The sequence below is a fragment of the Hetaerina americana genome, unplaced genomic scaffold (genome assembly GCF_022747635.1).
Source record: "Hetaerina americana unplaced genomic scaffold, ioHetAmer1.1.p SCAF_107, whole genome shotgun sequence".
Taxonomy (NCBI): Eukaryota; Metazoa; Arthropoda; class Insecta; order Odonata; family Calopterygidae; genus Hetaerina; species Hetaerina americana.
Window position 1 is genome coordinate 484,779 of NW_027286148.1, and position 27,118 is coordinate 511,896.

A 27,118-nucleotide genomic window follows, 5' to 3' on the forward strand; every position below is an offset into this window, starting at 1 on the left:
GAGAGAAAAGTCACACGGGGCCATATCTGGCGAATATGAATGCTGGAAAATCATTATAGCCCTCTTTTTGGTCAAAGAATTCACGAAAAACAAGCAGTGAGCATTATGAACAGGTGCATTAGTGTGTTGGTGCACAATCCATGATTTGTTTCATCACAAATACGAGCGTTTTTTTCGTATTGCCTCACGGATACGGGGTTGAAATTGCAATTAGTACTCTCTATATTGATCATTTGACCTTGCGGCAAGGACTCATGGTGCACTGTGTACTGTGCGAAATTAACAAATCCCCGTTACCCCATGAACACACTTCGTTGGCAACATGTCGCAGATCTAAACTCGGATCACATCCTCGATGGTGGCTTCTCTAAGTTCAGGCCCATGGACTTTGGATGACGTCTATTTCCGCTGTACTTTTGCGTTCCGTTCTAGTACCGTGGCACGACTCAGCATGACTTCATGTCGCGCCCATTTCATCGACCTGAAGGGAATTTTGTAAGTTACACATGTGACGCAAATTCATTCATGACGAACATTGGTCTTAAAGTGAGGGAAGATTCGTCATATTCCTAGATTGATGAGGAATTATCCCGCCAAATTAAGAGAATTTTGACTTTTGCTCTGGAATTATGACGATTACCCCAAAAAAGCCACTCACCCGGATCTCGATAACGGAAGGCTTAATCAACACGTGCGGTCACTCCGTGCGCAGCTGACGTAAGGAGTGAATCGGTGAAAAGCGAAAGCAGGGAAAGTGGAAGTGGCATTTGCGGCCGAGCGACCATGATGCCCGGTTTCGAACCCCGAAGGCTTCATCGAGGAAATATTAATCCGATCTCTCATTCTGGGGATTAACAAGATTAGAAAAACTCTTTGTCAATGTCGGATACTGATGAGAATTATTAAGAGAGGATTGTACTGAGGCTGAAATGGATGAAAAAATTCTACGTTGAGAAGAGAGAGTAATTAAAGAGAAAGTAATATTAGGGAAAAAATCCGAACCGTTGATTTCATATCCTAAGTTAATAGTAATCACCCATCATCGCAGCAACATTTGCCTGAAGACACTCAAGATCGTAAAATTATAGATAAAGAATGAAACATAAGCAGATTTGGACGCAAAATCTTTGGAATATCGTTGTGCACTGTCAAAATAAATTATGAGAGAAAAACTCGTGGGTTCCATGTTTCCGTGTATGTGTGTGTATGTGCACGTGTATGTATATATATATATATATATATATATATATATATATATATATATATATATATATATATATATATATATATACATATATATACATATATATACATATATATATCTTTTACTTCTATATCTTCCGATGAAGATGGAGCAGAATTCCGTCGAAATGATTAAGAAATAACGTGTGAGTGATCTTTTTTTGTGTTTCTATATTGTTTGTTTCTATGTTGATCTTGTAAGAAAGTCCCACGAACATGAAAAATAATTTAAAGGAAGAAGCGAGTAACGCTAGCAAACAAAAACACAGAGAAACACTTAGAGATTTGTTACCCACGTGGCCTTATTTGAATGCAAGTCTCTGTATCTTCTTTCTACGTGTATCTCGCCTTCAAGGGACCTTTTTAAGGTAGGCTTTTATCTCCACACCCATATCTTAAAAGCCTCCAAACTATTCCTATCGTCTCGCTCCAACAAAATTGTTTCCACGCCGTAAAATATCACGCTGCATTAAAAAGTGTTAATAAACCTTGCCTTAATACCCTTCCCCAACGTCCCTATCACAAATTCCCTTCACCTCGTTAAAACCTCTTTGCCTAACACAATTCTTTTTCTTACAATGTCCTTACTGCTGCTGGGTTAAATGGAATAAGGGACCATTAGGCCCGAAACACTCGTGTAATAGGTAAACGGTTCCGCATGCGCTCTGTGATTTGCTATCCCACTTTGGTGATTTACTTAGTTTTCCACTTTAACGAAACCCTCATATTTTTGAATACATTGAGCAATAACTTGGCTCACTGGCGATCCAAAACTTGATCATCCTCAAAGCTAACATTCATTACTATCTTCAGGTCCTCCCAAGCCATTTTTACCTTTTTATCTTTAGAAAAGAACGGGTGGGAATGGACCACCATGTCCTACCAATTTTCCTGTCATTGCCTATCCTGACTCTAGATTCACCAATCGCTACTGAGCAGTTTGAAACCTATTCATCTCACGGATAAGTTGCATACCCTAACCTTCTCTTCTCTTCTGTGGTGAATTCATTAATTTTACCAAATTCCTGAGCGTCTTCCTGATATCTAGGAAATAGACATAAGGATTCTGATTGTGTTCTAGGTTCTTTTCTCTCAGTGATCTCGTTATCTATCACATCACGCGTGACTTTCCTATCCTTGAACCCAAACTGATCATCTCCCAAGTAACCATTACCCCTCTCTATTCTTTTATTGATGGTCCAAAGTACCCTCTGCTGTGTTTTAAATCTAATTTACTCTTCTATAGACCTAAGATATGGCTTTTTCCTTTTTTGATATGGAACACACACTAATCGGGTGAACTGTTCCGGCCAAATTTCTTTCTCACATTATTATCCAAATTAGTCTATAAGAGCTCTTCCACGTTTTCTCAATAGTTACGAGGAAATTTAATCAAATTCCGCGGCTAAATTTGATTTAAATTCCCATTTTGCACTTTCTATCTCGCCATCAAGAATATTTGGACTTTAGCTATCCTCAATTATGTCATATTCTCATTCTATGTCTAAGTTTCCTGGTCTAATTTGTTTGCCCTACAGTTCGTCAATACATTCCTTCCATCTCTTTTGAATGTTTCCTGGCACAATAAATGATTTTGCCGACTTATTTGAATGTAATCATAGATATTCCTTTCTGAAAACCTGTTAATGCTTTCGCCTTTCTGTACAGTGCAGTAAATTCACCTTTTTTTCATAAACTTTCCAAGCCCTCGTATTGTTTGTTCCACCACGCTTCTTTCGCCCTTTTTGTTTCGCGCGGGCGTTTCGACTCTTTTTATTTCCCTTTATCAAACTCTGTGTCTATGTTTTCTCCTTTTCTTCTCTCATAATCTTCTCGATTATCTCGTCAGCATTTCATGGTTCTCCTGCCCTTTTTCTTCTTAGCTGTTTGTATGGCTTCGTTTGGCGCTCTCGATGTCCCTATTTTGGAAAAGGGATGCCAAGGTACAAGATATCCCAAGAAAAAGATATCAATACACGAAATAATATTTACAAAATATACAGCAATATACCGAGTCAAGTGAATACGTTTTTATTTAACCAAAAAACTTAAGCAAGGGGACTGGAATGGTGCGGTGGCTAACGTACGGGCTTCCAACTCAGAGGGCCCGGGTTCGGATCCAGCAGACGGCAGATCTTTTTCAGTGGTGTCCTGATCCTTTACTTGAGTTGCTTTGTGGAGAGTATATTGAGTGAGTACGCCATCCGTTGGATGGGACGTCAAACTACAGACCCCTAGAGACTTTAAATTTAAGAGTAGGCTAATACCGACGCCGGGTTTCTCTCCACACTTCCACCTTTCCCATCCATCCCTAATGGCGCAAATGACCTCAGCTGACCATCCACCTATCCTTAAACTAATACTAAAAGTTTAATTAAATCGTCAATTAAATGCACCTGTGTGTGAACTTCATTTATAACAGTGATAATATCAGCATCTGTTTAATGAAACCAGAGGAAAGAATCTAATTATCAGATGACAGGTTACCACATGTTGTCGACAAAAATATTGGCGGCGTCATATGCAGGTGACTTTGCTCATAAACGAAACAACAATTGAAGCATACCTTCCCTCTTCCCTGCATGCTAGGCGGCAAAGAAGTTTGCATTGGGCGAAACGGTTTGTCATATCATGGTGAAAAGCCTTCAGGCACACTTACTCTCCACGGCCCACAGTGTGAAGTTCTTCAGGTGCTCCAGGAAGACGAGGGAGTGGTTTCGGCAGAGGGGTGTCTCCAGGGCCGCCACCGCCTCCTCCAGCATGCCTTCTACGAACGCCACGCCGTCCTCCCCACCGGCCCTGCTCCTCCCACCGACCATTTCCACGGCGGTCGCCGGTGTCTTTCCAGGGCCCGGCTCCTCCATGCACCAGCAGAGGGAGCACTCGGAGGCGAGCACCACAAAGGCCACAGCGGCGAGAGCCGCTACGATATTCACGCGGGGTGCCGACATTGTGACGGGAAGTTCGTGAGTGTGAAACAGTGGCAGTTGTTACAGTGAATTTAAGTTCGCGGGCGGTCGAAGTTACGACCGGGAGACTTCAACGGTTCACCCGCCTTCCTCTTGCGTCTAGCGTTGCACTCGAGTGAAACTATTTGGTTCCGGGCAGTTGGAAAACTTCGAAGGTATTCGCGATCCTAAAAATCCTGTCCTAGCAAGAAAACAAACAATCTTGATGCCTTAAATTGACGAAATATATTGTCCTTTCTTATCACTTAACACCTGCTATGACAATATCTCTTGATTTCCCTCTCGTTCGCTTATACTCAAATGTATTGTATTTTTTAGAAAACTCTCGGTGCCTTTTCGGGAATTTCACTCGTTCCCAGTCACAGGTGGCTGTAGTACTGACAACTAACCTTGTCCATTTTCTCTCATCCTGACAAGCCGGTGATTTCTGACGTCAAGACCTTGACCCGACAGCTGAATTACGTTCAGGAGGGTCGGATCGGTCACCCAGAGGAGAGTACACGACGATTTAATTGTAAGAGTATTTATATTCCAGCGAACGAAAGTAGATATGTCTTAAAACTGTCCTCAAATCATACGGAAGAATGAATGGGACGCTTAGAAAATTTCTTTCCTCCCGGGAAAAACCCGTTTTTTTGAGTTTCTGGGATTCTAGATGGAATCAACAACAAGTAAACAACCACATAATACACACTCTGGAGGTTTCAATTAGTGATTCACACTTACAAATGTCGAGAAAATCAGTATAAATATTCGTCATCACGAATGAGTAATGCACAATTGGATTTTTATAATTGAAAAGGGGCAAATCGAAATAATTACTGCATTAACAATTGAGATCACGAGAGGCGCGAAATATCAGGACCTTGAAACAAGATGGAAAATAACAACTACTACGCGGAGGGGTTTCATTCATGTAGTAAAAAGAGAAACGTCACAAAGAAAGTTCGCCTCTTACTTTTCGCAACTCTTACCCTATACACGATAGACCGAGGATATTTCTTCGCGCGCTACGCGAGTCAAATCTCTAATATAATCTCCTCTGGAGGTGGAAATGCGTCATCGTTAGTAACATCGAAATCCTTGCCTTCTCGATTTCAATGGACGGGTAAACTCGCACGATCGATGGGGGAATGGGAGAGTTCTTCCCGTCGACGGATGAGTCGACTTAATGGATTAGATGAAGGCCCACGGACTGGCGAATCCAATTCGCAGTGCTGTCTTCAATCACCGGAGTCAGCGATGTCTCGCCGAAGGCGGATTGGGGGCACTCGAGAAGAAGAAGAAGGCGTTGGGGTGGCGGGGCATGCTCCGGAGGGCCTTCCTTCTGCAGAAGGCTTCACTTCACGGGGGTCGGCAGGCCTTTCGTCGGTGTCTGCGGCGAGCGACTGAGGTCCATTCGTCGTCCTCCCACTTGCCTTGCACGGTCCGGGACGTATGACTATTCGGAGAGCCGGGGGAAGAGAGAGTGTTCGTCCGGGGAGTGATTTCCGTACGAGAGCGCTTGCTGCGTGGTCTTCATCCTCGTCTATGACCTCCCCTTTCCGAAGGGAGAGAGGAGGGAAGGGAGGGAGGAAGTGAGGGAGAGGGGAGCGCGCGGGAGGGAGAGGGGGCGGGAGGGGGGTGAAACAAAAGGGAGGGTGCAGGCGGCGGGAGGAGGGGGGGGAGGGGGTTGGTCGGTCCCGATCGTCTCTTGTTTGCGTCCGAGGGGTGAGTGTGTATTCGCTCGAAAGTGGTCCGCTCCTCGTACCGCCGTCAGGTGGTGTTTGCGCGATACATCGATATTAATAGACATCGAATATTTCTAGCCAACAGCCACCCTTCGCTATGGGAGAAAGCGTGCGCCATTGAGTGCTCCCACCCATTACCTGGTGCTTGTTAGGTGCTATTTTATTGAGCAATAAAAAACGATGAGTGGAGCGAAATTTTTATTCAGGGCAAGGAGATAAATGAATTATTTTTTAACTATTGGTGGCTCGTGTTGCTAAAAAACCAAGGACCTATATAATAATAATTCACGTAACACATCCGTTTGTGAAGTTAAATGATAGGCTATCGGTACTATGTGTGTTCCTGAATTGGCATGCTATCGGCATCGGCATGTGCTCCTGCCACACACTTTCCCGGTGGCTTGCGGGATATTGAGTAGAAGTCTTGTTTGCTTTGCTACTGAAACCAATAAACGCATTATATCTTGTCCTGGCTATTGAAGGTGACAATTGGCGTCTTTTCTAGACCATCGATCGAGCACATTTGGGCACAAGTAGGATAAGTCAATTTGGATGCCGAAGAAAGCAGCAACAACTTAACTGAGGACTTGTTTACCGATTGCCATTCTCGGAAATCCAAATACCTTCGTCCCGATGGTATTGAATCTGTTTATTTTTAAAGCGAAACTGATTTTAGAAGTGCCTAATTGCGCCTTTGAAATAGCTTAAAATGGAGCTGTTACACCTTCCGGAAGTGGCTTAAGAGGAGCCATGTCTATTAAAATTTCGTCAGAAATTAAAATTGTGTTTGATTGTAATTTAGAATAGGAGCAAAGAACACCAGAAGGCTGGGATGCTCAAAATGGAGTGCGTAATGCAAGAGGGTAAATGTAGGCTTATTTGGGGGAGAGAATAACTATTGGGAGTGGAGGGAAATGAGTTTTGAGTTGGAATAAGTTAACGGAATAAACGGAGACCTCCAGTGTCCGTGGAATCTTATCCAACGGGCGAAATACTTCGACTGAAGATCTCTCAACGCAGCACTGAGGAATGCAACCTCACTGAAAAGTCATCAGACTCGGATTTCAAACTCAAGACTTTTGCCGGGGAAGGATATTGAGCTAGTAACATCCACGTAATAGCTTTCAAAGGAATACAAATACTCGTGTTGTAAACCTGTTCACACCTAATGGCAATTCAAAAGTTTGCTGTAACAACGTAACTGCTGAGATAATGGCAGTTGCTTCGGGTCGACTGTGCCAGCTCATGACATTCATGTCAAAGTTTCCTAAATCGGGCGTAACTCGAACGAAAACCCTTTGGAAAACGGGAAACGAGTGGCATATAAATGAACTAGACAGGCTATACATATATATACATATATATACATATACATATATATATATATATATATATATATATACATACATATACATATACATATATAAATTAAAGATACACCTACACATAGACATATACTCAAAGTAAATGCAGTAGTTAAAGAGAACAATAAAATAAGGAAAGTCTAAGCGTGGCATTGCTCACCTAGTAAAAACCCACGCAGAAAAACTTCCACGAAGAGAAGGGGTGTGTGAAAAATCTGCCATAACCATATTAATTAGAGAATCGGTGCAATCATTCAACATAATTTCACAGAATGGATTAGGAATTGGCACAAAACGTGACACAATAAATACCTTATAATTGTGTACACTTTAAGCTCACATTTTTGTTTACGTGGTACCTGCTCTCAAGCCAGATCTGACTGGCTTAGCAGAATAAGTATTCCATTAATAAATGTTTAATTTATACTACTATTGTATATTATGATGATCATATCACTATGGTATATGATAAAGATTGTCAGAAATTGTAGGTTGTATTGATTGTCTGTAATTCTTTGCATATCATACGAGATGATAATGATTATACTACAATTGTAAAAGTGTTAATAACAAATAACTAATAAAAAAACTTCTGTTACACATATACATTGATGTGAGAATCGGTTGAGTTCATGGTCATTACTAGGTTATTGCCACCACTCAAATAACTGGTCCCCAGGGCATTCACATCTCCAATTTTTTTTTGTTAAGCCCGATTCTCGAATGTCCCGGTGGATTTGAATGAGTGCCAAACTGCCGGTGCGTCATCCGCTACGTGAAACTCTGCGCACAGATATTTGCGAGTCGTTTACGAGAGAGAGACTCGTGATGCTCTCCCTGCTCATTGAGGGACGGACAGAGGGACCATGGGGATGAGGAGCGGGGCGAAGGAAACCGACTTCGCTCGACATCACTCCCAGACAAACACTGGAATCGACTGAATCACACAGCGGCTGGCGCTCAATCTGCCGAATCGACGACACTCGAATTTTTGCATTGAAAATCTTTGTAAGATTTCTGTCGAACTTCAATTCGAAGGCATTTAGACATTCGATGAATTGTGCAGTTGGCAGTTGGCAAAATGTCAGCGGGCGCCCGCTCACTGGTGCTTTTCCTCGTTCCTAGCAAGTAAATGCTATCTACGGGGAGTTATAGTTTTGGTGGTGTGTGGTGTAATTAATTGGCTTTATCTAATGTTTGATTTTCTGTGGAAATGTGAGTAATTGGGATGTTAGATCAGCGCAAATTTCGGTCTTGGGTGTTTAAGGTACTCGTCGTATTCATAGTCCCATAGGTTTGTAAGTAGCGGGTTCGATGATGATTGAAGGGAGAAATGGAAATTTTGTGTGATTGTGGTTATGACATCCGGCATTGGTGTGAGTTTGAGGTCCTTGTGTAGATCTGAGTTTCTGATGAAGTGAGGGGCATTGGAAAATTTGCGGATTATTTTATTTTGGAAGATGGTCAGTCGGTTTATTTGGTGTTTTCTTGCATGGGCCCAGACTGGTGCAGCGTATGTTACAATAGGGCGGATCATGGAGAGGTAGAGGATTCTTTTGGTGGATAGTGTTAGGGGGGACGATGGCTTGAGGAGGGGGGGTAGAGGGAGTGATAAGCACCCCACCCTTTGGCTAGTACTGAGGTGAGGTGTGAGTTGAAGGTAACTTTCTTGTCCAGAATTACACCAAGAAACTTCTCCTCTTGTTTCTTCGGGATTTCTTGGGCGCCGAAATAGAGAGGTGGTCCCTCGCCTTTTCTTTTGATTCTGGAGAAGTGTACGACGCTGCACTTGGCCGGCTGAACGGATAACTTCCAGGAGCACATCCAGTCATGAATGTGATCCAGGTGTTCCTGAAGGTACTCTATGGCCTTGTCTGGTTGTAGTGAGCAGGCAGAGATAGCGGTATCGTCTGCATAAAGCATGAGGTTTGTACGGGGGTGTGATGGTATATCGTTTATGTACAGATTAAACAGGAACGGGGATAGAACTGCGCCTTGTGGAACGCCGGAGGTGATGGGAAAGATGTCGGAGGAGGCGTCGGACACTGAGGTATGGAAGGAGCGGTTGGTGACGAAGGACTGAATGATCTTAATCAGGTATGTAGGGAATGATAAGTGTGAAATCTTGTGGATGAGTCCTTCGATCCATACTTTGTCAAATGCCTTGGCAAGGTCGAGGAAAGCCACCTGTGTGCTCATTTTGTTGTTGTGGCCGAGCACTAGCTGCTCAGTGAGACGGGCAATTTGGTGGATTGTCGAGGTTGCTTGGCGAAAGCCCATTTGTTCAGGTCGCAAACTGTCCTGGATGAGAGGATGTAACCGCCAGTGAATTATTCTTTCGAGCACTTTGGAGAGGGCCGGTAAGAGACTAATTGGACGGAAGGAGTTAGGGTCGGAAGGGTTTTTCCCAGGTTTAGGTAGCATTATTATTTTAGCAAGTTTCCATGGGGATGGGAAGTGAGAATGCAGAAGGCATTGGTTAAATAGGTGCGCAATGAAGCGAATAATGCAACGGGGTAGGGCTTTCAAGCAGAGGTTCGATATGTCGTCCGTTCCTGGTGCCTTTTTTGGTTTTAGGTGGTTGATGAGGGCGGCTACTTCCTTAGGGGTTGTATATTCCGGCTCACTAATTGGAGTATACTGCAGAGACGTGCAGGAATGAAATGACTTTTTAAATGATTCATTGTTCATAGACCCGAGATAATCGTCAAATATGGAATTTTTGGCTCATGCTCTCGAAGGAAATTTTGCTGTAGACGGAATTTGATTGGAGTTATTTGCGAAAAACCTCTTTAAAATCATACCGAATAATACACATTTCCATCTACACAATACCCCACAAGCCGCCGTAAGGGCGTTTTGTGGGGTATTCCATGCATGCATGCAAAACCCCAATCATGTCACTCAAAAAATGATAACCACACGAAAGAAAGTGTTGACATGCGACAATATTCCATAACACGATACTTATATTCAAATCATGCGGTAGAACTGTTAAAAAGATGGGTCTATTCAATGAAAAATAACATGCAGGATATGGACAAAATATAAACATTACCAATTCTAATTATCTCTTGCGCAATTTCTGTTACGCCTGTTATGATCTCTAATGGTACGAGGAAAAAACGACATTTTAAATCTATCCGTTCTACTATAAATCTCCCCAATTTTACGTTGGTGGTCTGATCTACCATAGTAAGTCGGGGCCTGTAATATACCTTTAACATCCTCAAATAAGAAACCTGCGTCAAATTTACGCAGTAAATTTAACTTGTATTTAAGCCTACGGTCAACCAGTGGCTCCCATCCCAATTCTTCCAATAGTGTCGTGGCACTGCTACCTTTTTCATAACAACTTTTGACCAACCTAGCTGCTCTACTTTGCATACAGGGTTCGTCCGGAAAATAAGTGTACTGATTTTTTCCCGCCGCTCCAGGCGCGCCCAGCACCGCTCTGACGGGCTGCGATTGGAGGGGGGTATGTTGGCAAGCGACGCTGAAAAAGGCAGTCGGCTCTGAGCTGTGGTGTAGTGAGGAGCTCTGTTAACGCGAACCTCCACGCTCGACCCACGTCACGGAACGCGATGCCGAAGTTTTTGGAGCAGCGTTATTCCATCAAATTTGCGGTAAAGCTTGGGAAATCGTCGACCGAAACTGTCGGTATGATTAACCAGGCTTACGGGGAGTCAGCCATGTCCAGAAACATGATCTTTCGGTGGCACAAGATGTTCGTGGAGGGCAGAGAAGAGGTCGACGACGAGTCTTCGAGAGGTTCCCGATGATGCCTTCGCGGCAGCGTTCCAGGAATGGGAACGCCGCTGGAACAAGTGTATCGACTCACAAGGGTCCTATTTTGAGGAATATTAGCTTAAGATATGTAAAAGTGTAATACATTTTTTTTCCTGAGCTCAGTACACTTATTTTCCGGACGAACCCTGTATTTCTAAACTTGATGCAAATATTTTCGTAGCATGCTTTCCATGCATTTCCTTGTTGCCTATTTTTTACATCCGCATAAATTCTTAGGCAATCGCTATCGCTCAAGATTTTTCATCATTATAAAAAGAGATTGACTATTTGCCAAAGTAAACAAGCTTCGCGGCACCATGGAAATTTCTTTTTGTTTTTGGTTCCGTGCACACAGGGCATTGCATTCGGCTCAATTTTTTGCTCGTGTCGCTCTGAACACTTATCAATTGAGAGGGCACTGAATGAGAGAAAGTGCTTCATATACAACTCGGTTATTGTTACTTCAAGCAGTTCTTAATTAATTAGCGAGTTAAAAGGAGGAAATCAAATTAAGATTAGAAAATGATTAAATAAAGAAGCTATATTAACATAGGTCTCTACGTTTAACGTACAGTTAACAGAGAATTTCACCGAATTGTCTAAAATTTCAAAGCAACAGGGTAATCAAATAATGTATGAATATATCGATGCCCAAATTAACAATGGCGAGAATAGTTTTGACATCGGTGAGAGCGTGCGATACGTGAATGGAGATTAATCGGCCAGAATAACACTCAACTAAGTATTGCAAAAAACACTTCGATTATTTTTGGAGTCGGCTATATAACTTGTTTTTAGGGAAGAACTACTAGGTATAGGTAATAGGTTGGCTTTCAATAAGAAATTTGCGAGACACGAGTTCACACACTGACGATGGTAAACGAAGAGTTTCTTCCGATGTCCAGTAACGAAGGATGTCCAGTATCATGCGTATGCAGAGGCACTAACGAGTGGGCAAATACAGGGCTCGTCCGGCAAATAAGTGTACTGATTTTTTCCCACCGCTCCCTGACGAACCCTGTAGGATTTAGTTCCAAAATTAAACCTGCCTCGTGGGCATCCCATTTACTTGCAGCGTACTCAATGAGTAGCCTAAATAACGTTATAAAGTAGGAGGTCGCTGGGAATACGAGGGTCATCCGGAAAGTAGTACCCGTTCGTGAAATAAAGACACAAAAGTAAATATTAACAAACATAAAAAATTTTATTTGAAAGAGGATACTTTAAACTACTTCTCAACATAATCTCCAAGCAAATTAAGGCATTTGTCATAACGTGTGACAAGTTTCTGTATTCCTGCTGCATAGTCCTTCGCCGCCAGCTCATTGAGATACGCGAGGGACCCATCTTGCACAAATTTTTGCATAATGCAGATGGTGTTTAACAATTTCATGAACAATTGTTCGAGAAACATTGGGAAAATGCTCACAGATGTCATCAATTGTGACGCGCCGATCGTTCCTCACGAATTCGTCAACTGAGCTCACCAGTTGGTCTGTAATGACAGACGGTCTCCCCGAACGCTCATCGTCGTGTGTGTTCCCCCTCCCCATGTTGAAGTTGCGACACCACCGCCGAACAGACGACTCGTCCATTACATTGTCTCCATACACCTCCTTTAATTGGCGATGAATATCACATGGGCGAACGTTTCTTGCATTGAGGAATTTAATCACTGCCCTCACTTCACAACTGGCGGCGTTCTCAATTTTTTTAAACATTGTAAACAATCACAGAAACAACACAGGCAATGCTAGCGTCACGCAACTTGGCTCAGAGAAGGCAGACAAGCCACTGAAGCTATCTGACCTCGTCCAGCGGCTACTCGCGTCGTCAGCACTTCATGCGGCACGAACGGGTACTACTTTCCGGATGACCCTCGTATAAGAAGAATAAACCTATGATACGGTGGGAAAATTATCGTGAAACAGCTACGAAAATACTCAATGCAACTCATTTAAGCGGGTTTGTGGATACGCGATTGTATTACCTTCATCTTCCCGATCTCTATGAGACTCAGCAGTGAGACCTATTAGCTGTGTGTTAGCTGTACCAGAGATACATCTTTTGTGAATTGCAATGCCTAGCAGTAATAGTAGAAGTGAAAAAAATGAAAAACTCCCCGGATTGATGTCCAAATGAAATCTGAAATGAGGTTAACGTGTCATTTCATGACTACACGTTGTTAGGGTGTTTGGGAAATAAAAAAAACAGAGATAAAATAAGTTGGGGTTTCTACTGGCTCAATATCCATTCTGCATTACTGTCACGGGTGTAAAATTGCTAAAGCCCTCTCAAGCTACCCGTGTAGGCTATTACTCACAAAGGCGTTCTCGTGATAAGGAAGGCTTAAATAGCATAAATAGTTTAGGAAAGAGTCAAATTTCATGGATATTCTAAATCAGTGGACATGGTCTCTCTTGTCTGTCAAAGTTGCAAAAACAAGCCCAGAAACTGGTCGTTATATTACAGATATATTTTACCAATTGCTCGTTATCACTCGGAAAAAAAGGCAATTCAGTTATTTATCAAGGTGCTTACAATAACCTTCATAAATATTTCAGCGGAAATATGTCCAGGTCAAGGGCAGTCTTACTTTCAGTATGATTTTTTCATCAAATTCCGATCCATTAAAGTGGATTTTTGCACGCTCAGGAGCGTTGGTTGCCAACGGAGCCGGAGTTCCCTTCTTGAATAAGAGAAAAATATTAAGAAGATGCGATGAAAGAATGGCTAAAGTAGTGGTATGAAATCGGAAAATAAAGGCAAAGTAAAAAAAAATATTTTCCCAATATTCAATGAAGAATAAAGAGTGAATTTTCTCATTGGCTTTGGAGATTTCAAAGCAAGCCTGTGTAAATTAATTAAATTAAAGCCAAAAAGATGCCATAATTATTGTACGGACGAAACTGCATGTGACGTGCTCAAGGAATATAAAATTGTTCCTGAGATCCGTCAAGGTTTGATTTTCCTATTAAAATAAGAAAAAATGGAATTTAAACAAATATTTGGTGAACCTTGCGACTAATATTTTAGTTTTAAATATGAAATGGAAAGGCCTTAACGGTATCGATCACTTGAAACATGAGGTGGACGACTGGCCTGCTTTGCAGGACAAACAAATGTGACCTAATATGACGAAAAGTTAACATACATAAGTAAAAAAATGAGAGGATAAGAAAACCGACACCACCCCACTTAAGCGAAATCTTGAAATAGGGTGGTGGAGTGGAGGAGGAGGGTGAGGGGGGTGCGCTTGATGCACCCCCCTGTAACCTGTAGTCGGGCTGGCCTACAGGCCGTGGCGGCGAAGAGCGGGGCAGAGGGGCGGGGGGCACGGTCGCTTGGCTTCGCCGTCACCGTCCTCTCTTCTCGCACCTTCTAAGAGATATCATTATTACTGGTCAATGCGGGTAAGTTTATGAGTACCTGTTATTGGAGATAATTGTTTCGCTAAAAAAACATCCAATCCCGTTCATTCCCATACATATCATGTTACCATCATTTTCGACTCATTAAGACAAATAAAAATATTTCTCCATGTGGGGAAATAAATGTAAAACTAACTGCAAATACTTCGATATTTGGATATTTTAGTACTCTGCAAGTCTCCGCTAGGGTATGTAGCAGGGGGTGATTACACTCCAGACTAATTTTGAAGCAAAACACTTTTCCGCCCTAGCGTGGTCGGACAACGATATTCAGATCCCTTATCTTTCGTGGAAACAATTACATTATAAATCTCCTCTAGACTTAATCTATCTAATTTCATTTACTTGATCACTCCTACCGTGCTCGGATGGGACTAATGGTACATTTTCAACATCACTGCAAAAGACATCCTTCCAATTTATGCAAGAGATTCAATCTGTAATTTAACCTACGCTCCGTGAGTGATGCTCAGCCTAGCTTCTCTACTATTTTGGATATACTGTTAAGTTTATCATGACAACCTTTAACAAATCATACAGGCAATCATGCGGCTTAGAGGGGATAAGAAACCTTTGATTTGCTGATATCATTGAATTATCTTTGTCGTCCGGCGGCCTGTAAACTGCGCATGCATAAAATTCTTTTGGATTGAGGACTTCTAATGGATCACCAAACGCTTTCCTAAACCATTACCTGGAATTCCCTCAACCCCGCTGACGCAAGACGTTTTAGCGGCAATAAAGACACCACCCCCGATTCTATTTGCTCTGTCATTTCTGTAAATTGGACAGAATCGTGGGAAAATTTCACAGTCGGTTATAAGAGTGGTTAACCAGCTATCTGTCCCAATACTTATATATGTACCTATGCTTTGAATAAGGTGATGTTATTCTGCGACTCAGTTTTTAAACTTCGGCAATGAACTACCAATGCAGAAAATGTTTCCTTAACATTACGTTTTTTTGAATTTTTAACGAGGATCGTCTTCTTATTAATATTCAACCCATTATAAATTTTCCATCCGATGTTATCTGATTCGTATTAAATAAACTATTGCTAGCACTGGCATACATTTCATTTAAAGGTAAATAATTTGGCAAATGAGACTTTAGAGACCCGCTATTTGATCAACACGTTGACATACACTTTAATCTAAAATTGCCCAGCAGTGTTCGAAAAACCTAACCGCTTCATATCCGGTGGCCTCAGACGTGTAGTGTACCCCAGGATGGTTCAGGCGGTTTCTAAACATTTGGATCGCCGGCTGAAGGTGGACGAAGGACGCCCCGATATGCCCGCAGAAACCACGCAACCTCTGATTGATTCCTTCCACTCGGCTCCAAACAAGAGGCCCACGATCAATCCTCTGGACAAGGCTACAGATCGGGAGCGTCACATAAACCCCATCGACAGCATCCACCCGCTTCACTTCCGAGTTCTATTCCCTGAAGGAACAAATATAGGCATTTTAAACTAGACATTACATAAGAAAGAACAACTGCTATAGAATTTAATCTACAGCAGCGGCATTGCTACGGGTGCTCGGCAGGAAAATATGTGATCAGATTTAAAATATGTGAGAAAATTTAATAGTACCAATTAGTCTTTATAAAAAAAATACTGTCGCCTTTTTTTAAGGATAACTACTCAATTTTCCATGCCACATTGGAAGGACATAAAAAGAACATAACAGTGTCTTAACTATAAAAACTATTAAAGGAATTATTGATCATAGGGCAGTAAAAGCTAAGTTTTCGCTACATGGGATCCGAAATAAGAAGCGTAAAAGGAAAATTTACTTGAATAAAGAAGGAGACTACAATGGGCTAAAGTGTGTGCAGCATAATCAATGTCCTAGTTTTAAGAAAGATAGTAATCACCGGAATAATGGGGATACGTGGAATCACTTCCTCGAGATTGCGCCCTCATCAGTCAACAAGTTCATTCGCAGTGAATGTATTCATAAAAGATGTAACAGAACCGATTTGGTAGAACGCGGATGTTAGAAAGGTATAATGACGTCAAAAGCTACGTCACGCCAAGGTAAAAAACATTAGGGATGATATCCCTAGTATGAAAAAGAATGAGGTCACTCATAATTACAAGAATTCTGGGGCGAATGCCAAGAAGGGATTCCGGAAAGCGTTAAACAAATTCAAAAGGAAAAGGCTTGCGGAAAATTTTAAAGAGAATCCGGAAGCATTTTGGTCGTACGTCAGAGGGGTTCAGGGAAATACGTCAACTGTTAACTCACTTAAAAAATAAAAAAGGCAAAAGAGTAACCAGCAATTTGGAAAAGGCTGATTTATTTAATTACTTCTTTCGGTTTGTCTGGAATATCATAACCGCTCAAACACACGCAGCATCTCTTTCCTGTTCACGCTGTCGAAAGCTTGTTTGAAGTCAATGAAGAGTATATGCAAGTCAACATTATATTCATAGCATTTCTCCATTGTTTGCCTTATCGAGAATATAGTTCAATGGTACTTCTACCAGCTCTGAAGCCACACTGATATTCTTCCAGTATGTCTTCAGCATAGGTGCTTACGCATTTTGGAAGAAGACTGGTGAAAATTTTATTTGCTGCATTCAATAATGTAATGCCCCTATAGTTTTTGCAATCACATTTGTCACCTTTTTTATATATTGGACGAATCAATCCTGTCTTCCAGTCTTCTGGGAACACTTCCAACTTCCAAATGCTACAAATTAGCTGATGTAATGCTCTATTTAAATCTTGACCTCCATTTTTAATCAATTCAACTGTTATTCCATCTTCCCTTGGTGCTGCGTCATTCCTTTGTTTTCCAATACTTTCAATGTGCAACATGAAAGAGGTTTTGATTCATAGTTCATTGATTATTTAAGTATAAATGTCTTAACGTTCATTTCACGCTGATGCTGTCAATTAATTTTAAATCCGTTTTTTTCTAGCTGGATGGGTTCGCTTACTAGCAGGTGCGTTATGTAAGAAAACGTCCGGCTGAGGAAATAATGCTTATTGGGACAAGTTGTGTGATACTATTGTTCACGGCGTTTACTGAAAAAGGGACGAATTATTTTTCTCAACAAATCGTATAAACTGGCGGTATAAAATATTTGGCAATTAACATTGAGGTACGCTTACGCGAGTCACTTTTAGAATGCCACCCTAAAAATACTTGCGAACGTATCACAACTTTGTCGATTAGATAGTACTTAACCACTCGAGAGTTGGAACTTATATATTGTCACCAATTATTACTGATTCGCCAGCCTCTCTGACCTATTAGCTCAGAATTCGTCCGTCGGTCGACCAAACTCCGTCAGCCAACTTTCTCGCCTATCGATCACCTCCAACCTGTTTGTCGCTTTGTGGATTTGCCAAGGGCAGACCGGAAGTGGGAAATTTCATGTCACCGAGCTTTGTTTTTGTGCCGATTTCAACATTCCTTTGAGGTTTCCGAAATGCCTCGATTACTTATTCTACCCGAGAATGTTGAAATTCACGTCTCAACTTACAGGGAAGAGCTTTTGTTGGACGCGAAATGCCCTATTTGCATGTTTCTGTTTCCGCGAATTCGTTGCTTCGGCTGCAGCCTGCTTTGATGCCTCATTTCGCTTCAATTATTAAAAATTGAGCCTGGAGTAAAATACCATATAATAAGATAAAAAGTTTAAAATTAATGAAATGTAATACTTCCTGACCTAATAAACAAAGCAAACTATAAAAAACGGATAAAATATATTATCAACTATAGTCCAATGTGAGAAAATCAATACAAAAGGTACGACCGAAAATCACACCAAGCTACTAAATTAAAAGAAATAAATGAAAAAAATTTATAAGAGACTGCCTAATGAATTTTAAAGTTAACTCAGAACTGCGCAAAAACCATTGCGTGACTTTACAACCACGCACAAATGTTTGCATAAGCCATCTCAACAATCAAAATATTTACATTCGGCCATCATCTGTAAATTCTTAATTCCTAGCTACGCAGATTGCAGTACCACTGCGTAAAGTATCCAAACTCAGCTGCCCAACACTTAGGCACCTAAATCCATGCTCCCTAATGCTTAACGAGTTTGGACGCAGATTTTAGCAAATTCATCTTCCTCCCTCGATCTACCTGTTTCCCCTTCCAGTTTGCGCCTTATCCATCCCTCCCCTATGCCCCCTCACCTTCTAAAGGCATCGTGATGATTCCCTAACCCCCTTACAGTCTTGACCTGGCACTTTATTTTATTAATTTTATTTAGGTGATTAATTTACGTGATGTATGTTCGGGACAATATTACTGCGGAAACCGTCACTCCTGTAATATAATTCCAAACGCAAGATAAGTTGGAAATTGTTTCATAAGTCAAAATTTTTTGTTTGGTCATTTATTCATATTATATTCCAATTTTACTCCATTATTTCATCAACCTGCCTCGTTTTAACTTCGTCTTTGTCGCTAAATGAAACACCGTAGCCACTTTTGATTCCTCTTACTGTCATTTCAAACCTTCATTTAAACGTTCTTTTGATATACACACATTTATTGGTTAATTACGTTCAATCTCCCCCAAGTTTAGGACTAGTAGTATTTTATTTCCTTTGCATGATCTCTCCGATGTTTTCCATTCTCGTCTCCGAATCATGACTCAGCTATTTTCGAGGCCGAGTTTCCTGCTCTGTGGACGGAGCGCAATGCTGCCAAAAGGTCGAAGACTCGATGGTCTACTAAGCCGAGCCAAGAGGCAAGACACGCGCTCTGGCATCATGAGTAGTGACCTCGTTATTTGTTCTCGGGGAACATGAAACTCTGCAGTATACTCTTTAATATGAGGCATGAGACTGACATTTTGAACCGCCCAAACTTGCACTTCGGATTGCTTCGCTATCACAGTTCAATCCCTGCGTCTCACTTTTGTGACGAATGGAAATGGGACCAATTGCGCAGTGGGAAAATGCCAGCATAATTGTTTGCTGCATTAGTGAATACGTCGAACACGAAGCTTCACATAAATACATAACGTCACGAGGAATTTCCTGTGGCAAGCCATAAAGTGTTCGCTTAATTATTCATAAATGAGGACACTCGCACGCATGAATTGGAATTTCGCTCCCTCTCAAAACTGCGTGGTAACAGAGAGTACACAGGAAAAGATGTCTGCAGGCCATTTGGTGCTCAATTCGATGCTTGCTTCACCGCAGGACTTCCTGTTCTACGGAGGGCTCTCAGGGCGCATGCAATCTGATTACGACACTTTAACCACGCATAGCACCCATCTTCGTTAAATGTTTTTTTATTGACGTTAGTCATTCTTGGAGGAATGATTCTCGACCTTGGACAAAATAATGCTAGGATAAAATACGAGGGATTTTGTTTATAAATGAAGCTGACTTTTACATGTGCACCGACTGGAATAGCCAACAAGTTCTTGAAGGGTATCAAATAAAACCGTTCAACAGTGGTGAATTTAAATTGAGGCGAAAGGGGCTATCCTTCTTCCTGATTTGAAAGAGACCACTTCTTGAGCATATTGAGGCAACCAACAGAAACCGTAGTGGAGTACTCTCGAATCAGAGCATTGGAAAAGATGAAATGAGATGGCTTATCCAAGTGAATGGGAATTCGACCACCTGCAACTGAGATAGGTAGACGTGATTCCTTTCTCATGGTCACGTGCTCACTATGATTACATTTAATAGTGTAATTAAAAAATAATAAGTGTGGTAGTATTACATCTATTTACTTGGCCATTGGTGGGTAAACTACGTTCCTTCGCTAAAAGACGTATTATTAGAAACAGTGTGTGGGGTAAATGCTAGAATAGAAGAATTTAAATGAACTTTATTTATAAAAGAAAAAATAGATTTGTGAGAGCTACCGAGAATGATATCCAAAGCATGAATACAATCTCCGCATAAGATGTTCTCAACCCAATCACATTACTATTTTAACTTTCCAAAGTGATCGCATTGTGCATTCTACCATGGAAGCGGTTAATATTACTTAATGCTCATATATATATTAAATAAACCTACTCCAACGAAATATAATTAAGAACAGCGATGGCAAGAGTGGGATTTGATAATAAAAAGAAACTACTATGGGGACCTTTGAAAAAGAAACAGAGAATGAGGTTGGCAAAATGTCACATTTGAAGTGTGATGTTATACGGAGCTGAGATATGGACTTTACGGAAAGGTGCAGGAAAAAGAACGGAGGCCTCCGAAATGCGGATCTGGTGGATAGAAGGAAGTAAAGAGAGGGAGGATGGAGTAAATAATAAGGAGGCGAAGGCTTGGAGAGGAGAGGAAATTGGTAGGGATGTTCTAGGAGAGGAAGGTCAATTGATCAGGGCTAAGTGATATGATGAAGGGCTGTCTGCTGAAGACAGTGTTGGAGGGAAAGGAGGTGGGGAAGAGAGGACGAGGGGGAGAGGTACGCGACGTTGTACATGATTAAGGTTGGGAGAAGATACGCAGAAATGAAGAGAATGACTCAAGACAGGAAGGCATTAGGGTCAACCGTGAGTGAATCCGCAGTGAGGCAGAAGAGTGCAAAGAGAGGCAAAACTTCCGTTGGCCATTGTTCTTAATTTGCTTACTTTCGAACCCGTTAGCTAAAATTAAACGCAGAAAACATTTCAAGCAACCACCGTAGCCATGGTCGGTTTGGAATCAAAACAGAATAAACCATAGAATTTTTATTTTATAATCATGCTAGTTTGAAATAGTATTAGTATAATTGTTGCTTAAATACTTAGAATCATAGTGAGATATTTAAATCCACTAACAAGGTCTGTCCCAGAGTATGACTTATATTTTCCCGGATGGACGGACGGCGGTTTCTCTGGCTGTGTTCGAAGAAGGGGAGTCTCAGGAAAGGCTGGAGGTCGGTGGCAATTGGCTCCCAGCTTTTGCAGAGTGCAGATAGTTCATTTGCGAAACCTCTATAACGTGAACTCGTTACGCTCCGCCATGAACCGGTTATTAGAGGATCACTACACCATCAAATGTTTCGTGAAACCGGGAAAATCCGGGAAAGAGACTCATGAAATGTTCAATGCAGCTTATGATGACAACGCCATGGGTAGATCTGATGTGTTTTTGAGTGGCAAAAGTTGTTTCTGGAGGGCAGAGAAGATATTGAAGACGCCGAACGTTCAGGACGCCCTTTGACCTCAAGAAGTGACTAAAAACTCATTGGAGTGAAGGCTTTGTTGAACAGAGATCGTAGATTAAGTGTTTGCATGGTTTCTGATTATCCTGGAATTCCTAAAAGTGACGTAACTCGACTTGTGACCGACATCGTGGATATAGAAAATGTGTGTGCAAGGTTGGTGCCGCAAATCAAAAATATCGTTTTCAAAATCGAGTCGCATCATATCCATTCGATTCTTATGGAGATAATTTGCGTCAACATATCGTATGCACACGACTCCACGGGTATCGACTGAATGTCTCTTGCGGGGTCGATTCTGATCTTATACACACAGATACACACAATTTTATTGGCATATGCGTATGAATGGATGCGGTAGATCGATCTTATTTTCACGTTGGCTGGGAGTGTTGCACGGCTTTAGGAGTACATTTGCGTTGGTGTCCGAGGTTACATTTTAACCTAGGCCGGTTTAATCTATGCGAGAAGGGTTTTTCGGACTAGGAAATACTTCTTCCCATTCACTAAAAGTCTGGCTTCTCCAAAACTACCCTTGAGTACATTCATTTTCATACTTTAATTTGGATTACATGCACCAGCATTGCATATTACCCTTCTTTTCCATTGTAGAACATACGGTTTTGCCTCATGAAGCTACACGAATACCGCGATTGGGTTAACAGCAGAGCCTTTACGAAGATTCTATTCATGTGTTTAATATTCATCTCTGTAATTTGGCTTTGACATGTCGAGTTACTGTCCTTTTTAAAAGATGTCTCTCGACTCTCAATTTCTACCACTTGCTTCCTCTAGATTTTCCTATAGTCGGCACTTAGTTTGGTCAAGGACTGAAATGCTTTCGTATGGGCAAGGTCGAAGGTCGAAATACTTTCTCACATTTAATTTTTATAGAAATATTTCGACGTGTGCGTTAATCTAATAGGTAAGAATGTTTCGACAAAGAAATACCAATGGTTATGGAAAAAGTCGCGTTGATGGTGACGATAGCATCCGAACTATGGCACTGTATTATCCCTGTAAGTGTAGAGCGCAGGGAACTCTCAGCGTTAGGGTCTTCTATCGTCCAATATGGACCAATTTCATGCTCCATTAGCTCGTTTACTTTCCACGCGACTTAAAAAAAAGTGAAATGATTATATTTTTTGAATGTTTGGAAGTGGTCAATAATTAGTTCGCCACAATTATACATAATTCCCCCTGGGAGAAATATTTATATTTTTAATTATATAGGCGTAGTGATCGGATGAATCAATTGTGTTCCACTAAGATTTAATAAACCTGTTATTTGGCATTAGGATTAATAAATTGCGTATACCGGATCAAATCGGATGATTTGGTTGCGTGGAGACAGCATAAATCGGTTGCATTGCGATCAAGCAGAATTTAATCGATATTTTAAGGGATCGGTTTTGGTTTATCCTTTCAAATAGTTTTAAAATAATCGACCTTCAAGTGATACCCCGCATCGAGTGCTCCAATCTTTAATGGAAACCCATTTCAAGGGACATTGATTCATGAAATAATCAAAATCTACAGCATGTCCGCCAAGCGTGAGAGCGCTTGTTCGCAGGACACAAGTCATTACGCAATCGCAAATGCAAAGCACGGGTGCCTTTGAAAATCGCCATTGAAATTGTATTCACCTTGCATCAATTCCTTGCAACATGTAGACCATGCAAGTCGTCAAATTAACTGATCAATAGTAGAAATAAAATGGATTTTTTCGAACTCTTATCCTGCCGAAAGGAATAATTCCAAGATTTGATTGCTTTCCTCCTTAAAACTCTTGGTTGGGCACGAAAAAAGGAATTCCCTAAAAATTAATAATAATTTCATTTTTTCATATTAACCTATACATATAATCTCCATGTAAGAGGACGCCTCAGTAGCCTAGCTGGGCCGGACATCGAGGCATCCGGTTTCGGTTCACGGGCAAGTTTTACTCTCTGAAGTTTTTGCATTGTGAAGCTACAAATATGCTATTTCAATTGAATCATGAGTGCCTTTAAAATGATATGGCATATACCTGATGGAGACTCGTGTTTTTAAACTTAATATTCCATAATATTATAGGCAATATTTTACTTCTTTTCCTTAATATTTAATACACAATTTTCCTGCATATTGAATTTAGCGGCAAATAAGAGAACCCACTTTTTATAAAAGTTTTTAAGAAAAAAAATTCTAAATTTTTTAATGAGTTTCCAGGATGAATATTTTTTGCGAATTTTATGGTTTACATGCCTGTGAAAGTTTTGCTAGGGAATATTTTAGCTTTCCATCCCCAATCTTAAATCTTAGAAATTCATCTTCGGGGCTAAAGGAAGAGTGTCCCGAAGCCTCTTCTACGAAAACTGTGTCTATATTAATCAAATCGTACTCTGTGCCAGTGGTACGTTAACAATTGCATATTTATTGAATAGTTTTACAACTGTTTCACATTTCACAGCATTCCATAAAGTTTTGAACCATTCATGGACCTACAAAATGACTCTTCCTCTTTCCTAAAGGTGTCCCTTCAAAATCTGCAGACTGCACCCAACTGCTCCATTTCTTCTCCATGAAATCTTTAAGTGGTTTTCTCAATGCAAATATCTAAAGAACGGAGCTGGCTCGTAAGGCCATCGGGGATAAGTTTTTAATTTCAGTTGGTTAATTCATTTTTTTACAGCTTCTGTTCTGTGAAGCCATAAGGGGGAGGCAGTACGCCCAGGCCACACGTTGTCTATTCACCCCTTCATATTCCCTCCATCCATGCCATTTATTGATAGTGAAAAGTGGTGACATTTTTGTTCCATGAGTGTACCGCGACAACACGGCTGTAGAATATGTTTTCTCATCGCTACAAGATTTAACGATAGCACTTTTTGAATCTTTAGAATCTACGTTTTGCTTGAGGGTACATTGATCTTCAATGGGACCTCATTCATGTTCGCAGCTTTGGCGTCATTTTAGTTTTAGACATCATACTTTAAGTAATTTTTCTTTATGAATCTCGGTCACCAGGGTGTTTATTCCATAAAATCAGTGATTTCTCTGGTTAGTATCAATCACTCTTGCTTGTTGATTTCTCATTTTTGTGGAAATCCCATTTTCTATGATCTGATATCCAAGATTTTATGCTTCTTGTCATTCTGACCATTTTGCAATTCCATGTCACAGATAGTGTTTTGTGCGGTTCCTCTTCCTATCTTCGCCAATTTCTTATCATTTTTGCAGCAGGCAATGATTTGAATGTCCGCTCTACTGCCGTTTCCGTTTTATTTTTTGGTATGGGTAATCCCTTTAAGGGTAATCAGTTTTAGTTCCTATTCCAAGAAAGGTAAAGGCTACATCATGTGAGGACTACAGGAGAATAAGTTTGATATCCCACGCAGCTAAAGTTGTTCTCAGGATCATAAACAAAAGGATAGAGATGAGGGCAAATGATTACTTAGGGGATGATCAGTTTGGGTTTAGGAACGGGAGAGGTACGCGTGACGCCATTGCCGTAATGAGATTATTAATCGAGAGGAATATAGAATACAAATAGGAAGTATTTGCCTGTTTCTTAGATTTCGAAAAAGCGTTTAATGGAGTGAATTGGGGAAAAACTAATGAGAATATTGAAGCAAATAGGAATAGACTGGAGGGACAGGAGGCTAATCCGCAACCTGTAAATGTCTCTGACTGCTCAGATGCAAGTGGAGGACGGAGAGTCCGGATGGGCAGTATCAGGAAGAAGTGTAAGGCAGAGTTACTCATTTTTACCGATGCCGTTCAACGTATATGTGGAGGAAATGATTGAAGAGGTATGGAAAGAACTGGAGGTAGGAATGAAAGTCGGCGGGGAATTCGTGAAATCAGTTAGGTTCGCTGATGACCAAGCTTTAGTTTGTCAGTCAGCCAAGGGGTTGCAAGCATTGCTGAGTAAATTGGAAATTCAGTGCGACAGGTATGGGATGAGAATCAATTTTAATAAACCAAAGGTTATGCAATTTTCTAGAAAGAAAAAGGCTAAGCAAACATTAAAACAGGAGGGCAAAAACTAGAGCAGGTAGAACAGTTTACGTATCTCGGAAGTGTTTTGGACCAACACGGTCAAAGTAGTAGGGATGTAAGGAGAAGAATTGCGCTAGGCAACGAGGCTTTCACAAGGAGGAAGGAGTTGATGACGGGGACTTTGAGTAAGGATGTTAAGAAAGGACTCGTAAAAACTTTGATTTGGAGCGTAGCTATGTGCGGCGCGGAAACGTGGCCATTGATGCAGGAGGATGGACGTAGACTGGAGGCTTTTGAAATGTGGGTGTGGAGAAGAATGGAGAAGGTGAAATGGAAAGAGAAGAAAACAAATGAGGAAGTACTTGGTATGGTGGGCGAAGAGAGGGGTTTTTTGGGTGAAATCCTATGGAGGCAGGAAAAGTGGATGAAGGGGGTATTGAACGGCAGTGGGATGTTGAAGACTGTGATAGAGGGGAAGAGTGTTGGACAAACGAGGAAAGGGAAGAAGCAGGATAGGGATGTTGGATGGGATGAAGGGAGGAAGAAAGTACTCAGAGATAGAGAGGGACCTGATATAGAGTAGGATTTCAACTCATTTTATTTGAATTCTGCCTCTTTCAGTTGGAAGCGAAGAACATACCGCGTAACTAATTATTTTTACAGGGCAGAAAAACAATATAAGTAGGGCAGAGATTGTTTTCATTACCCGCGATTAGTTTGTGACGCGCCCCTGGCACTTGAAACTCATTTGATAAAGTGTTAAGTTTAGGGTCAAGTGTTTACAGGGTATGTGCCAAAAATAAGTAGAATAAATCTGCGGGAGGGGAATTATTGCAGATAAAGTTAAAAAATCCTAAAATTCTTCAGAATAGCACCCTTTGTGCATCGATACACTGGTATATGCGCCTCTGCCAGTCGCGGTACGCTTCCTGGAAGGCGTCGACGGGAACATCGTTCTGGCATCTCGTCACGGCTTCATTGACGTCGTAAATATTACAATAAGTCCTTCCACTGTCATCTCCCTCTACTTTTATCCTCTGAGGAAACGTAGCGAGATGTAATTTAAATTGTGAAAGTTTTCTCACGCGACATATTTTCAGGTATTCGGCCAGTGCCGCCCATTAAAATATCACGATCTGAGTTCAAATGATTTCACCCCCTGGCAATTCAGAGACGCCGATCATATTTGAACTAAGGATCCTCTGGCTTTCACCGGACACTTTGCCCACTTAATTGGCCAGCAGCCTCGGAACTAGTGACATCACCTTGGTTCATTCCAGTTCAAACAACATAAAATATATATTTGAGCGAAGAGCAATGAAATGGATTAAAAGAATTCCTTTCTCCTTCCAAAATCTATATTCAAATACAATGAAATAAATCAAATTCCATTATGATAGAAAACATTAGGCACTTACAATAATATTGTCGTGAAGTTTGTATCAGTCATA